At 38.4% G+C, this 15,498-nt stretch overlaps 1 long non-coding RNA gene across 1 annotated transcript in view; it reads right to left on the bottom strand.

The window, feature by feature from the left end:
• Positions 1–15,173, bottom strand: part of LOC129037256 (uncharacterized) — a 39,988-nt gene extending 24,815 nt beyond the window's left edge. The window contains exon 1 of the long non-coding RNA XR_008502765.1: positions 14,940–15,173. This is a non-coding gene — a long non-coding RNA (uncharacterized LOC129037256). The remainder of the gene's footprint in view (positions 1–14,939) is intronic.
• Between the last annotated feature and the right edge of the window lie 325 nt (positions 15,174–15,498).

The raw sequence follows: 15,498 nt of genomic DNA, 5'->3' as shown, positions 1-15,498 counted from the left end.
ACAAAAATTAACTCAAGATGGATTAGAGATTTAAATGTAAAACCCCAAACCTTAAAAACCCTAGAAGAAAACCTAGGCAATATCATTCAGGACATAGGCATGGGCAAAGACTTCATGACAAAAATGCCAAAAGCAATTGCCACAAAAGCCAGTATTGACAAATTGGATCTAATTAAACTAAGGAGCTTCTGCACAACAAAAGAAACTATCATCAGAGTGACAGGCAAACTACAGAATGGGAGAAAATTTTTGCAATCTACCCATCTGACAAAGGTCTAATATCCAGAATTTACAAGGAATGTAAACAAATTTACAAGAAAAAAACCCCATCAAAAAGTGGGCAAAGGATATGAACAGACACTTCTCAAAAGAAGACATTTATGTGGCCAAGAAACATGAAAAAAAGCTCAACATCACTGATCAGCAGAGAAATGCAAACCAAAACCACAATGAGATACCATGTCACGCCAGTCAGAATGGTGATTATCAAAAAGTCAGGAAACAATAGATGCTGGTGAGGCTGTGGAGAAATAGCAATACTTTTACACTGTTGGTGGGAATGTAAATTAGTTCAACCATTGTGGAAGACAGTATGGTGATTCCTCAAGGATCTAGAACCAGAAATACGATTTGACCCAGCAATCCCATTACTGGGTATATACCCAAAGGAATATAAATCATTCTACTATAAAGACACATGCACATATATGTTTATTGCAACACTATTTACAATAGCAAAGACATGAAACCACTCCAGATGCCCATCAATGATACACTGGGTAAACAAAATGTGGTACATATACACCTTGGAATACTATGCACCCATAAAAAATAATAAGATCAAGTCCCTTGCCAGGACATGGATGAAGCTGGAAGCCATCATCCTCAGCAAACTAACATAGGAACAGAAAACCAAACATTGCATGTTCTCACTCATGAGTGGGAGTTGAACAATGAGAACACATGGATACAGAGAAGGGAAAAACACACACCAGGGCCTGCTGAGGAGTGGGGGGGTGAGGAGAGGGAACTTAGAGAATGGGTCAATAGGTTCAGCAAACTACCATGACACACGTATACCTGTGTAACAAACCCGCACATTCTGCACATGTATCCCATTTTTTAATAGAAGAAATAAAGAAAAATAATAAATAAATAAAATAAAATACAAATACAAATACAAAAATTTGCTGGCTGTGGTGGTGCATACCTATAATCCCAGCTACTCAGGAGGCTGAGGTGCGAGAATTGCTTGGGCCCAGGAAGTGGAGGTTGCAGTGAGCTGAGATCTCCCCAACACACTCCAGCCTGCATAATGGACTAAGACTCTGTCTCAAAAATAAATAAATAAATATAAAAATTAAAAATTAAAAAAAAGAAGAAAAGAGCACAGGAAATGGTATTTGGGCAATAAAGACCAAATAAGGGTCAGTTTTTTCTTTTTTTTTGAGATGGAGTTCACTCTTGTTGCTCAGGCTGGAGTGCAATGGCGTGATCTCAGCTCACAGCAACCTCCGCCTCCCAGGTTCAAGTGATTCTCTTGCCTCTGTCTCCCAAGTAGCTGGGATTACAAGCATACGCCACCACACTTGGCTAACTTTGTATTTTTAGTAGATACGGGGTTTCTCCTTGTTGGTCAGGCTGGTCTCGAACTCCCAACATCAGGTGATCCTCCCGCCTCAGCCTCCCAAAGTGCTGGGATTACAGGAGTGAACCACCTTGCCTAGCCAAGGGTCAGTATTTAAAGGTCAGTTGGTTGGCCAGTCCATTAGCTGGCTGGTTAAATAATACTACCAGAATCTCAGCACACTCAGATGCTCATGCCATGAGTAACACCCAGAAACTGAGGCTGAGATTACAGCTTTACATCACCCATCTCATTCTCATGGCAGAGCACATGCTCACTGGGTGACATGAAAGGCATAGTCATTTTCTATATGTAAATTCTTATTTCTTGTCAAGCTATAGTAGAATTTGCATGTCTTAAATGGGCATATAACGTGAATCCATTGTGTCAAGAGAGTTTATTCTTAACAGCATAGCTTTAGCATTCACTGGGTCCTAGAAATCGGGAAAAGATCCATGTATTCATGAATAATTAAGGACATTAACAACAAAGAAAATGCAGATAAATATTTCTTATGAATTTCTTTTTTTTTTTTTTTTTTTTTGAGACAGAGTCCTGCTCTGTTGCCCAGGCTGAAGTGCAGTGGCACAATCTTGGCTCACTGCAGACTATGCCTCCCAGGTTCAAGCGATTCTCCTGCCTCAGCCTCCTGAGTAGCTGGGACTACAGGCCATCATGCCTGACTAATTTTTCTATTTTTAGCAGAATGGGGTTTCATCATGTTGGACAGGCTGGTCTCAAACTCCTGACCTCAGGTGATCTGCCCACCTTGGCCTCCCAAAGTGCTAAGATTACAGGCATGAGCTACCAAGCCCGGCCATGAATTTTCTTTTTTTGTTTGTTTTGAGACAGGTTCTCACTTTGTCATCCAGGCTGGAGTGCAGTGGTGTGATCACAGCTCACTGCAGCCTCAACTTTCTTGGGCTAAAGTGACCCTCCCACCTCACCCTCCCGAGTAGGTGGGACAATAGGCGTGTACCACCATGCCTGGCTAATGTTTAGTACTTTTTGTAGAGATGAGGTTTTGCTATGTTGTCTATGTTAATCTCAAACTCCTGGACTCAAGCGTTCCAGCCACCTTGGCCCCCCAAAATGCTGGGATTAAAATGTGAGCCACCATGCTCAGCCATAAATTTCTCATAGTACTTTTATTTTTAGTTTGTTTTTCCTCTTGTCTGTTCCTCTTCTCTTCCCACCAAATGGAGGAGAAGATAGGGAGTAACCCATCAGAAAAAGACTGGGCTGAATTAACATGGTTCTGGTATAAAGGATTAAATTGAAGGACACCTAAATGTATAAATACAAATTCTCCTTATAATTTAACTTGGGAAGAAGAGTCGGTGTGTAGTGGCACTTCAGTTCCAAGGCAAACATGAATCCTCTCACTTCCCTTCTGAAACCTTCCACTTCCCTTCCCTCTTCTTTATGGTTCTTCCTATTGCCAATATCATCATCTTGCCCATTGGCTGTCCAAAGTCCCTCATGTTTACCAGAACAAAACAAAAATAAGCAACACTTCTCTTTCCAAATCCCTACCTTATCTCCTTTCAATAGAATTTTTATCTGATGAATAATTCACATTTAGTTTGGCCAAGAAAAATACTATAATACCACCTGGGTAGAATTCGTAGTTTAAAATAATTTGCTACTCAAAATAGTCTTTGCTTATAGAGGAGCGTGCCTCAGTTCTAGGTTTATTCCTTGCAACCCCAACACATCCTATGCTGTGTTTTCATGCACACTAACACACACACATTGTGGTAAAATCAGAACTAAATAAAAACAGCCATTCTTTCAGGAGAATACAATAACTGGCTCATACACGCAAGTCACAAATATAACAGTAAGGAGAGCCTTTTAGACTTTATTTCTGGCAAACCACTTGAGCCGGAGCCCAGAAAAAAAATGCCATTACATTTTTTAGTCTAGTATTTCCTGCTAAAATTATTTCAAATAATAAATGTAAAGGAAGCCACCAAATTGATTTCTTCATCCAGTTTGGGGATTTTGACCAGCTTCTATATGACCGTGCCATCAGTCATGACTCCCATTACGGATGTCCAACCTCACTATTATCGTAGCTAAGTGGTTCAGTTAATTCATTCTCAAATCAATATTTTAGTTATAAACCATCACCTCAGGCTCTTATAATTTTATCCTGTTTCTCTCCATTGTCATCAATGTTTTCTGGTAAATTTCATAATTCCCCAGAGCTTGAACTTACCTCAACAGTGGCTCCATTTTTAATTGCTAACATTATTAGAGAGATGGACTTCATTACTGAAAATTGAAAAAGACAAATAATGAAAGTTATTAATTAAAGTGAATTTGCAAGATGTTAAACATATCGACATGTAGTAGACATTTAATAAATATTTGATGAACATATAAATGAACTAATGAATAAATGAATGAGAAAATATTTCTAGGCTTTAATATGAAGAAATGATACTTTGAGGAGGATTACACCTTTTTCTTACCTGAACATAACCATCCACTTTGACAGTGCCCCTCTGGTTTTCCTTTATAATTATAAATATATTCCAGTTCGAATTATGCATCAGAAATTTACTTCTCTCCATTTGTTCAAACACCACACTTAGGTCAGGCAGAACTTACTTTCTGCAAACCGCATGCTCAGGCCTTGTCGAAATTGTACATCAGTTCTGTGCATACACAGAAAAGAGAAGATCCTGCGGCACTGAGCTTGGAATCAAGCTTCATTCTTGTACTTGACACCCCACAACTCAGCACTTGTGCTGATATCCAAATCTTTCCTTCCTGGAATCTTTGACCAGGCTTATTGATCTTTTCTTCCCAGCCTGTAGGTCTAGACTCTGGGTTCACCACACCTCTCCTCCGGGTTTCTGATCCGTTGCCTGACTTCCCCATTGCCTGCCTTAGCTGCTGAGACCCATTGTGCACATTGACTGCTCCACGATCAACTAACTTCTATGAGCCAGAAATCTTGACCTAGTCCAAATTTCAAAACCAACCTCCTCATCCTATTATGTGCTTTTGCCATGTCCAGTGCCACCTAGTATTTTAGCTGTTCATGAAAGGAAAACCAGGGCAGATGCACTGCCTTTATGAGTTAGTGACTGAACTGATCTTTCTCTTGTCTACAATAAAGTTGCATCTCTTTCAACCCCATTCCCATCCTTACTACAATTTCTCAGTAGTGAACCTTGCTTTCTTAGTAGTGAGCTTTGCTTTCCCTGAGCTTTGCTTTCTCAGTTTTCTCAGTTTGATGAACCACTTATTCAGGTCTTTCCAGTTCCCGCCAGCCTCCTTTATTTCCCAATTATGACTTTGTCCTCCTTTTTGGCCAGTGATTCCTTGGACTGGTACAGTAGTGAAAACAAAAAAATAAAAATAAGCAAGCAAACAAAAACAAGAAAAAGGCAAAAAATGCTTTTTTTCTTGGATCAAAACATCTCATACTTATAACCTGCATAGATAATACCAACTAGGCACAATTCCACAGAGATCTCCAGTGTAAAAAATGCTTTTGCTGCAAAGGAGGGGGAGTGTGATTGTCTTCAATTCCTCATTTTCTGAGAGCAGGTACTGCACTTTAGTGCAAATTAGAAAATTTCCCTGTTCAGGTGGATGATTCCCAAAAAAAATACTTGCTCTGAGTGTTTAATGCATCGCAAGTTGACCCAATTCTATTAAACAGAGCCCAGACTACCCTGCCACACCCTGGGCTAAGTACTTCCTAATTACAGTTAAACTTTCGTGTGATATCTAGAAATCCAGAATCCAGTGGAATAACGTTCTAAAGTATAATAGAAGTTATAAAACGTGTGTGTGTTCGTGTAAAGCAGGCCTCTTGATTTTCCGTTTTCCTCCGCCTTAAATTCTGATTACTTATTGCTCCTTATGGCAGACTATTTTTGGAAAAGGCACAATTGCTTCATATTTAATACTGAACAGGAAAGGTGAGATGTTGAGCTAAAATTTTTATTTTTCTGTGTACATGTCATTACAAATTTGTCTAAACCCCTAGGACATACAACTCCAAGGAAACCCTAAAGTAAACTCTGGGCTTTGGGTGATAATCATGTGTCAGTATAGGCTCATGGATTGTAACAAGGGTACCACTCTGGTCAGAGGTGTTGATAATGGGGGAGGCCAGGTGAGGGGGACAGGAGGGATATACGGGAAATCTCTGTTTTTTTCTCTCAATTTTGCTATGAACCTAAAAGTGTTCTTAAAAAATAAGGTTTTTAAAAAATGTTTTAAATTATTCTCATTCTGACCATCTAATTCCCAACAAAAGACAAGCATGGCTGGAAAATGGCATGGAAGATGCAGACAAACACACAGGAAGAAAGCATGCTTGCTGCAAGTTTCTATGTGTCTACTTGAGAATTTCCAGATGCAAACGAAAAGAGAGAGATTGCAGACTAATCAGATGAACTCACTTTATTTTACATTTTTACAGTTGCTATGTATTCTTCCCCTCAAAGTAAGAAAGAAACCTCATCAGTGAGAAGCGGGAGGTTGGAAGAGGAGTGATATAAAAATCCTAGATAACTGACTTCAAGTATTCCAATTTATAGTGTTTCAAATTGTTGCAAGCATTCTTCTCTTTTCAGATAGAGCAGACTGAAGACTGATTTCCATCCAAATTTTGAAAAATAAAGCTGATCCTCCAACAGGGTGGGAGAAGAGAGAAAAATTCTTGTTTTACAAATTAGAAGGCGTATGACAAATGGAACTGTTCTAACTAAAGACTTTTTTTTTTTTTTTTGCACTATGGTATTACAATATGGAAGTGTCTTGTCCTTCACATGCAATTAGTGCCGTGGGAAAGTTGCTCTGCGATTTCTACTCACATTCCAGTCTTTGAAGGGACTCAAGACAAATGTGACCCACGTGACTCATTTTACACTGCTGAGAGAAATAGGCTGTTCAAAATCCATCCTTAGATTTTTGAGAGTCATGATTATAAAAAGTCAGATGAAAACAAATAGTTGAGAAAGGCTTCCCTAGAAAATGTATCAATAATTGAGAGAAGGAAAAACTTTAAAATCAAACACCATAATTAAAGTGAATAAAGTACACATTTTAAGCATAATTCATAACTGAATTACAAAAATAAATGTCATTATAGTTTTATGGCTTAACCAATTTCCATACTCAAGTACACTAATTCCCACCTTCTTTTTTGTGTGACTTTTTTTTTTCCTTCGAGGCAACTTAATCTTGATGTTTTTTCAAATTTATTCTATTTATCTCATTTACGTGAGTTCATGAAAATATTATTTGGTCTTTCTGCTCCAACAGATATGAAAGAGAAGGAAATACCAAAAAGAGGACCCTTAAAAGGAAAACAGAAATCAAACTGAATAACCAAGGAAAAAAAATATTAATGCTTATGATAATTAAAAAAGTAAATAAAATAGGAAACTAGCAAAAAACTCCTCAGTAGAAATTATTCCCAAATTGCTCAATATCAAGGGCTTACACACATTATCGAAATCCATTTAGTCAAAGAATACATGTAAGCTTTTGGGGGTGATGGAAGTGTTTTGTGTCTTGATGGTGATGGTGATCTTACAGGCATGTTAAACTGTCAATATTCATCAGACTGTACACTGGATGCAATCTATTACACATAAATTACACCTCAATAAACTTGAATGTAAGAAGAAAGCAAAACACTTCTTTGTGGTGCTTAGATAAAAGTTAAATGCACTGAAAATAAATGAACTATGAGTGGTAGTAAATATTCACATTTCACAAAAGCCATTGCTTTAAATGTACACTTACACTCCAATATTTCTCAGCGAGAGGTTTCAAAAATCGTGATATGTAATAAATGTGAGGTATCATAGGCACCATATTCATTTGCAATCACAAGGACAAACAGATGTAGTAGTTTTTGACTTTTTGTTATTTCATCTGTGTATCAGTCTGTTTTCACACTGCTGATAAAGTCATACCCGAGACTAGGAAGAAAAAGAGGTTTAATTGGACTAACAGTTCCACATGGCTGGGGAGGCCTCAGAATCATGGCAGGAGGTGAAAAGCACTTCTTACATGGTGGCAGCAAGAGAAAAATGAGGAAAAAACAAAAGCAGAAAACCCTGATAAACCCATCAGATCTCATGAGATGTATTCACTGTCACAAGAATAGCACAGGAAAGACCAGTCCCCATGATCCATTTACCTCCCACTAGGTCCCTCCTACAACACTTGGGAATTCTGGAAGCTACAATTCAAGTTGAGATTTTGGTGGGGACACAGCCAAACCATGTCAATCTACAACTTAGAGTTCCATCCTCTCAATGCTGGAAAAGTTGGAATGTTTCATATTTTATGGTTGAATAGAGTCTATGGATTGGAAGATAAGACACTAAAGTGCATTAACCATCAAAAACTGCGAAGGAGGCCGGGCACCATGGCTCACGCCTGTAATCCCAGCACTTTGGGAGGCCGAGGCGGGTGGATCACGAGGTCAGGAGATCGAGACCATCCTGGCTAACATGGTGAAACCCCGTCTCTACTAAAAATACAAAAAATTAGCCGGGCGTGGTCGCACACGCCTGTAGTCCCAGCTACTCGGGAGGCTGAGGCAGGAGAACCTCTTGAACCCAGGAGGCAGAGGTTGCAGTGAGCTGAGATCACACCACTGCACTCCAGCCTGGGTGACAGAGCGATACTCCATCTCAAAAAACAAAACAAAACAAAACAAATAAACAAACAAAAACTGCAAAGGGTCTGAGAGTTCACCCTTCTTGCAAACTAACCAGTTAGCCTGACAAAAGTTTCATGAATGCTGGTAGAAGACACAAGACTCCTGGGTCACAGACAAAGAATAGTTTGGTACTCATGACAATAGCAGTAGCAAAAGTATTAGCATTTTTTATACCAGTTAACCAGGCCTCCATTTTTGCAAAGTAATGCAAAGAGAACCAGATGGCATCTACATGTTCAGTGATTGTGCTATAGAAGAGGAATATTGAATTTAGGGAATCTGAATCCTTTATAATGGGCAGTGAGCATGCCTGGCCTTTGCTCCAGAGAGAGACACTGGCTTTATGTTCCAAGACTGTTCACAACACAAATATCCCTGAAAAGATAGTTCAGAATGAAGAACAATTAGTCACTCACTCACAAGAGATGCAGAAATACAAAAAGTCTGTGGAGAATTGACCTCCAACAATAACAATTCAATAATTAGAGAAAGTGCTTCAGGGTACCACAAATTCTTCAAAGAAAATGTTGGCTAATTTATTACAAACCTCTGCTTTTCCAGGTCCAAGTTTTACATTAATACACGTATGTAAAAGTGTATACATTTTCTCAATTTGAGTCAGAATACCAAAAACTACACAACAACATTTGTATTAATTAACAGAAAACAGACATGGCAAGGATTAGCACACTACATGCATATGCTGGACCTCCTTGTAAATCACCTCATGTAATCAATGACAATCCAACTGTTACCATCTATTTCAAATGATGAGTTCTTGTCCATGAAATTTATTTCTTATTTATCAAGGTAACAGGAGTAGAAATGAATCAATCTTCAAACCAGCTGCTCATAATCACAAGGTACATTTTATTAATGTGCTAGAAGAACCAATATTGGAAAGTTTTATTTGGCTTCCAACTTGACCCTACTTAGAAATAAGGTGACAGTATATTCCACTTCAAAAAATACATATTCCCCATCAGCTCAATAGCCCAAGCCAAAATATACATCATCCTAGATTCGACTCTCCTTGTTACTCTTCTCACATGTGGTCAGTTGCCCACCTCTGCCATCTTTGCTTAATAAATAGTTATCATATCTGCTTCTGAGCAAGACTGTGCCTTTTATTTGTATCAACTGCACCTCCCATTATGCTGATGCATACTAAGCATACAATAAAGGTTTGTGAAATGAATAGATCTACTGCTTTATCAATGTCAGAAAACAATGCACATGGGAATGTAAATTGGTACATCCATTATGGAAACCCATATGGAGATTCTTCAAAAAAATTTGAAAAGAACTACCATATGATCCACCAATCTCATCTCTGAGCATACCACGTATATCCAATGGAAATGAAATCCATGTGTCAAAGAGATATCTGCACTCCCATGTTCATTGCAGCATTATTCATAATAGCCAAAAGATGGAATCAGCCCAAATGTCCAACAATGGAGGGATGGATAAAGGAAACGTGATATATATGCACAATGGAATACTGTTCAACCTTAAAAAAGAAACTCTGTCATTTGTGAAACATGGGTGAACCTGGAGGACATTATGTTAAGTGAAATAAGCCAGGCATAGAAAGACAAATATCACACGTGGAATCTAACGAAGTTGAACTCACAGAAGCAGAAAGTAGAATGGCGGTTACAAGGAACTGGTGGGGAGAGAGGTGGAGGTTGGAGAGATGTTTGTCAAAGTATACAAAATTTCAACTGGATGGGAGTAGTAAGTCCAAGAGTTCTATTGTGCAATATGGTGACTACAGTTAATAACGATGTACTGTATTGTATTCTGGAAAATTTCTAACAGAGTAGATTTTAAGTGTCCTCACCACAAAAATCATAAATATGTATATGAAAATTAGCCACATTTAGCCATTCCAAATATATGCATATTTTAAAATATTACATTGTGCACAATAAATGCATATATTCTTTGTTTAATTTTTTCAAATAAGCTTTTTTAAACTGAAAACACCATTAAAAATGAAAAGGAAATTTTAAAACCACAGTGCACAAAGAGAGATATGGAAAAAATTGATTTTTCCTGGCAAACATGGGTTTTATCTTTCTAACAATTATAAATATTTCACATAAGCGATAATACAGGCATACATTTTGTGTACTAGTAAACACAAACCCCATTCAAAATGGTGAAATTTTTTCCTGCAGCTCCTGTTAGCAATCTGGTTGCACTTATCTGTTAAACATTAGTTTCCTAGAGAAGAAGATACTATCATTTCAAACAGCAGCAAACAAAATATTCTACAGGACATATAAACCCTGTATAAAACCTGAACTTTGAGCTATGAAATTCTGGTGGCTTTCTCAACCCAGTCAGTTTGACACTGTGAAATCTAAGACTATACCAGAAATGCTCATTCATTTTAAGGTATGTGTGTTTATTTAGGGCTGTTTTGCTTTTAACCAAGTGGTTATCCTCAAAATATACAGCTTCTGTCGGGGAGGATAAAAGGAGAAAAATCAAAGTTTAATCTCCAGTTCTCATGGGAAAAATCTAAAGAACAGTTGTCCTCCTTAAAAAAGTTAATAAAAAATGTTTTCATGAAGAGATAAGATCCTGGCATATTAAGACAATTTAACCATTTTAATCTGATGCAATAATTTCCTCTAAAATAGATACTGCGTTTGCTATCCAATGGGCAGTGGTTTGGGAGGGCATTTCTGAAAGATCCTTTGGTTAGTAGTTGCCTAGGACAGAATTTACCTCGGGAACAACAATATCCACACACAGTGACCATTCCCACTATTCTTTTGACTACACAGCTTACACTAAGGTAATAAAAACATCAGCTATGTTTTCAGGATGTAGTCAAGACCCCAACCAAAAATAAAAAACTTACATTTTAAATTAACTTAAATGTCTATATTTTATTCAATTTGCTTCTTCAGTGCTAATGTTCATCTGTCAAATAAAAACTGTACAATGTTTACAGTACAAATAAGAAGAAAATGAAGCACAATAATCAGGAAGCATCTTCAGACGAGTTACATTCATAACTCCAGCCATAGCATAAAATGTTTGTAAATTAATTTTTCAGGTTTTGATGCACTTTTCCAACATATATATCTAATTTTTATATTTTAAATCACATGAGCACTACAGGAACAAATATAAATAAATAAAATAATCTTTCAGCCTACCTACTCTGACTTCATACCCCCAAACACTTTTTTTTACACATTTGCATAGAAAATACTAGAATGTTTGCGTGTCTATTATATAGAGTATCATTTATTCAACAGAAAGAGCTATGAAGTGAAATGGTACACATTAGAAGAGAGTGATTTCGCAATTGCTGGATCACTTGACTGTGAGTTGATAGGAGGTTTCTAGAAGAAATTCAAAGTTTGGATGAATGCCTGAGGGTAGTCTCTTCTTACCTTAATCTACATGTTTCTAACCCATCATTATCTCAAAGTTATCACACACACATACACACACACACACACACACATCACACACTTTCTTGACTTCACTGAAACCCACTGTCCCCTAAGGATACTGCTTCTCCTCTCAAGCGGGGGCTGGGAGATGTTTTCCGTCAAACTCCAAATAGCCCAGTATCAGAACCAAGGCAATGTCCTCCTGACTACCCAATGCCACTTGCAGACAAATGACTGCATTCTCTTTTGTAAGCTGCTCATTTGAGTAGTTGACAATAAGAGCCTCTTCTCCCTCTAGTCGTCACTTACTCATTTGGTCACTCCTTAAAGAATTTAGCACCCAACTCATAGTCTCCTTTTCACCCAACCCTACCATCATGCTAAGCAGATTTAACATCACTTGGATGCACCATCAACACCTTGCCCAGCAGTTCCTTACCCTGATACCCACTGATAGTTGTCATCATTCACCTCAAGCACCAACTTCCACAGTCACACCATGAATTTGGTCAACATTGGAAACTGTACTTCAGATAATTCTGCAATAATATAAATACCTTCATAAACACCACCACCACCACCTTCAACTTCCCTTTCCAATGGCCTTGTTTTCGTCCCCTCATACAACACTTTTACCTACCAAGAACTGCAATCCAGTGACACTTCAACTTTCTCTACATTCATCAGCCTCCTCAGCTCTCCACATCTCTCCATCAGTACAATGTCACCTCCCTCCTCCGTGTCCACCTCCAACTCCTGGCTTCGTATTTTATCTAGCCTATTCTTATTCATCCTTACTCATAACGCTTTCTTAGAAAGGGGCTATCCAGGCTTCTAAGCTAGATGAAGTTCTTCTGTTAAGCCATCTTGTAAGTTCTTTGTGTTTTCTTAGCTATTATTCAAACACAACAATGAACATATTGCAATTAATGTCATTGTGGATTTGAACATGGAAGGTCTATTTTATCCTAGATTGTAAATTGGTTAACAGCAGAGATCATGACTGTTTTACTCTCAATTACATATGTCAACTAACACCATGCCTGGCACATAGAAGGCACCCTAGAAATATATGTGGAGTCACACAAACACACACACACACACACTTATGCATACCCACTCATACACTTACCCATGAAGATTTCTTCCAGTAAATGGGTATCTGTATTATGCAAGCAATGTGAAATCAAAAAGAACATTTTGGGGTTTTTGCTGCCTAACACCAAAACTAATTGCAGCCACTCTTCAAAAAACTGCAATAACTTTATAAACAGCCACATACTGATTCTTATGGTAGAAAGCTCTCCATTCTCTGCTGAATATTCATCCGTTGGGAGGGACACTAGCCTAGAAGCTCAGCATTTTCTGAAAAGAGAAGCAGCAGGAATAGAAGATGTGCGGAGAGGAAAGAAAGTCAAAGGCAGGCTCCTGCAATGCAAAGGTGCCAGGAACAAGGGTGCAATCCCAGGCTGTGTAACACAGGATGGAGGAAGAAGATCTCACCTTTATTGTAAATAGCAGAATTCTTTAAAGGTAGCTACATTAGCAATCAGATCTCAAATATGGTGGAAACACAAACACCTCCTTTCTCATTAAGGGTAGGGGGATCCAGCATAATTTCTCTGGACCAGGAAGATGGAGGAGTCTTACTTCTCTTGCCTTCCAACTGCATCCCCCACTTAATCTTAGATTGCACAAGGAAGTCAACACTACCTCCCCCTACATGCTCCAAATCCCTCTCTTCACAGCATTGTCAATTGATTCTCTTCATCCAATCTTGGAAACAGTCTGGAAAAAGAAGCAGAAGAGAGAAGAAAGGGGAAAAGTTCAAAAGTACTTTAAACTCTGCCAAAAAAAATCAATTAATACCAATATACACAGAGAAATGAACGACAGAAGTCATCTCAGCAAGGTATTTCCTCATGACTCCTTCAACTGGCCAGGGCCAAACCAAGTTGTGCAAATAATCTGAGCAACTGTACACTTTGGCACACCTTTGCTATGTATACATACCTTCAACATGTATTTACAGAAGCTGGAAATTGCACAGGGCAGGACCAGGAAAGAACTGACAGAAATGTTCAACTGCATGGCCAATGCCCTGAGCTTTAGCCCTAGAGTTGTGTGTCCTGCTCTGAAGCCCTACAAGTCATAGGACCCATTCATCCCAGAGCCAGTGCAGCCTATTTCTTTGAGATCTCAGTCCCATCCCTCTAATGGTATCAAAGTACCCTCCATTTACATTTAGTGCTCTCTTTGAAAGGAGCCATGATAGACTTTAATCCAAATTTACAAAAAGAAAAACTGGAGTCCAAAGAACTATATAATTAGCATAAATACTGGGACTACACACTGCCACATAATAAAACAGAAAGCATCAAAATATATAATTATGCATAGCACCTATACACTAGCATAGGTCAAACAGCTGAATGATTTAAAGGAGTTTTGTTTTGTTTTGTTTTAATCAGTCAACTAGGTACTTCTTAATGCAGTCACTTTGGCATGATACAAACAAAATCTTTCAAACTACAACACATCTTAGAAACAGCAAATACTACTGCTGTTCACATAGCAAGGAAGGTTACAAGTAAATCTCTCAATATCTCAGGTGTAAAGAAGTGTTCTAACAAGATCCATTTGTATTAAATCAAATCACCAGACTAAGGCATCTATTTTGCACCATTTACTCAGAGCAACAGACAAAAAGACAGGCCTTTGGGTTTATTTATATAAACATTCTTCCACAGGTAGTCACAGAGGAGGAAGGAGTACGATGTAATTTGGTGGTGGATGAATTTGCACAAAAAGGAGACTAAAAAAGAAAGGTTATTGTGACCCAACACTCACTCTTTACTTTTTAAAGTTGTGGGGAAAAGAAATGGCAAAGCTTTCTATTTCTGTAAGCTTTTGTTCTAAAGAATTGAATCAAAAATAGCAATACCTAATCATCTCTAAATTATTTCAACTAAAAACACCACTAAAGACCTTATAATGTTTTTCTAAAAAATTCATTCTCATAATTTCTTCCTTGGCCCTGAAAACGATGGTTTAAAAATAGCTTGATTTGCACCTTATTCTTTTACTGCCTTTCTACAAATACATTTTGAAATGCTTACTTATGGAAAAACTGTTGCCTGCTTAGCTTTCATCATGTATGAGATCACACTACTTCGCTCACCTGTAATTGTCGTGTCCTCTGTTCCCAGCAACGTGAAAGACAGTCTGATAAGGAGCATCCTTGCTAAATGATATGTTTAAAGTATGTATAGCTACATGTATTTTCAAATGCATAACCGATTTCTCAAGAGAGATGGTAACTCATGCCAGAAGCAAGGAAAAGATTGAAAGGCAGGCCTGGAAACAGAGCTGGCCCAGTAGCAGTTCCAAATATGGCAAAATGCTAGTGTTATTTAAGACACCGATACAATATCCCTGTTGATGAAACAGGAAACGTTCCCTTGCGCCACCCACAGGGTGTGCAACAGGAGGAGTGGCTCGCTTCTTCCGTGCCCCACTACTCAAATCTCTAGGGGAGCATGCGGACAGCTGGGTTGTGGGGCTCCAACCCAACAGCAGTGTCTAGGGGTGAATGTTTACAGCTGAAGCCCCAGTGGGCACACGTGTGTTACAGGGTGCTCTTTTAGTTTTGCCATCTGTAGGCGACTTGTGTTAGTCAGCTCAATTAGACCCCCTGGCTTATCTCAAGGACAGAGGACTTTCTGTATTCCAGGGTCCTT

Source organism: Pongo pygmaeus, chromosome 4 (assembly GCF_028885625.2).
Source record: "Pongo pygmaeus isolate AG05252 chromosome 4, NHGRI_mPonPyg2-v2.0_pri, whole genome shotgun sequence".
In the NCBI taxonomy this organism is placed as follows: Eukaryota; Metazoa; Chordata; class Mammalia; order Primates; family Hominidae; genus Pongo; species Pongo pygmaeus.
Note: the sequence above shows the minus strand (reverse complement) of the source record. Positions and strands in the feature narration are given on the sequence as shown.